This window comes from Phocoena sinus, chromosome X (assembly GCF_008692025.1).
Source record: "Phocoena sinus isolate mPhoSin1 chromosome X, mPhoSin1.pri, whole genome shotgun sequence".
Lineage (NCBI taxonomy): Eukaryota > Metazoa > Chordata > Mammalia > Artiodactyla > Phocoenidae > Phocoena > Phocoena sinus.
Window position 1 is genome coordinate 24801112 of NC_045784.1, and position 1923 is coordinate 24803034.

Here is a 1923-nt window from a genome sequence, read left to right on the forward strand (position 1 = left end):
CACATGAAAAGATGCTCAACATTGCTAATTATTAGAGAAATGCAAACCAAAACTACAGTGAGGTATCACATCGTCAGAATAGCCATCATCGAAAAGTCAACAAACAATAAATGCTGGAGAGGGTGTGGAGAAAATGGGACCCTCCTACACAGTTGATGGGAATGTAAATTGGCGGAGCCCCTATGGAAAACAGTATGGAGGTTCCTTAACAAACTAAAAATAGGGCTTCCGTGGTGGCACAGTGGTTAAGAATCCACCTGCCAATGCAGGGGACACGGGTTTGAGTCCTGGCCCAGAAAGATCCCACATGCCACGGAGCAACTAAGCCCATGTGCCACAACTACTGAGTCTGTGCTCTAGAGCCCGTGAGCCACAACTACTGAGCCCACGTGCCACAACTACTGAAGCCTGCCCACCTAGAGCCCATGCTCCGCAACAAGAGAAGCCACAGCAATGAGAAGCCCATGCACCCCAACAAAGAATAGCCCCTACTCGCCGCAACTAGAGAAAGCCCGTGCACAGCAACAGAGACCCAACTCAGCCAAAAATTAATTAATTAATTAATTAATTTTTTTAAAAAACCTAAAAATAGAACTACCATATGATCCAGCAATCCCACCTCTGGGAATATAACCAGAAAAGATGAAAACTATAATTTGAAAAGAGACATGCACCCTGATGATCACAGCAGCACTATTTACAATAGCCAAGACATGGAAGCAACCTAAGTGTCCAACAACAGATGAATGGATAAAGAAGATGTGATAAATATACACAATGGAATATTACTCAGCCATAAAAAATGAAATATTGCCCTTTGCAGCAAAATGGATGGACCTAGAGCACATCATACTAAGTGAATTGTCAGACAGAGAAAGACAAATATTATATGATATCACTCTATATGTGGAATCTAAAAAATAATACAAATGAATTTATTTACAAAACAGAAACAAACTCACAGACCTAGAAAATAAACTTGTTAACCTAAAAGGAAAGGCAGGGGGGACGGATAAAATAGGAGTATGAGATTAACATACACACACTACTATATATAAAATATATATACAACAAAGATTTACTGTATAGCACAGGGAACTATATTCAATATATTGTAACAACCTATAATGGAAAAGAATCTGAAAAAATATATATATATACAACTTAATCACTTTGCTGTATACTGAAACTAACATAATAGTATAAATCAACTATACTTCGATTTTTAAAAACTCTCTCTTTATTAAGAATAATTAAATAGATAACCCTGAGTTAGCCAAATCAAGAAAAGGGGGGAAAGCACAAATAAATAAACAAGCAAGGAAATTAAAAGAATCATAAGAGGCTATTTTGCTCAACTACACAAAAATAAATTCAAAATTTGGAATGAAATAGATAATTTGCTAGAGAAATGTAATTTACCAAACTAATGTAAAAGAAAGCATATGTAATTTCTGTAGAAGAATTGGGAAAATTTGTATCTAATGGCTATTTCAAGAAGCACTATTGAAGATAACTCCAAAAGGTGAGTCAATCTGGGCTCTCCAAGAAGCACATGTCAAGACAAGATCTGAAGTGCATAAGATCTTTTGGATAATTGCATGTGAAAGATCAAGTGTGACTGAGCAAGAGAAGTCTAGGAAAGACTTTCAGACCTCAGTGCAGATTTGACACCTCTGCAAGTGGAAGGAGGAGGGAGAATTGAATAAGAGCCTCAGTGCAGTTGTGAGAGTTGTCTCAGCCAGCTCGATGGGAAATCCAGCAGCCGTGGCCTCTCAGAGGAATCCCACATCTGTCAGAAATGGCCAGTTTCAAGCATACCTCTCACCTCCTCAAAAACATTTTTCCAGAAACTATCTTCAATCTAGCCTACATCATCAGTTTTTCCTCTCTTTACCAGATCATTCTAATCAGCCTACAAAC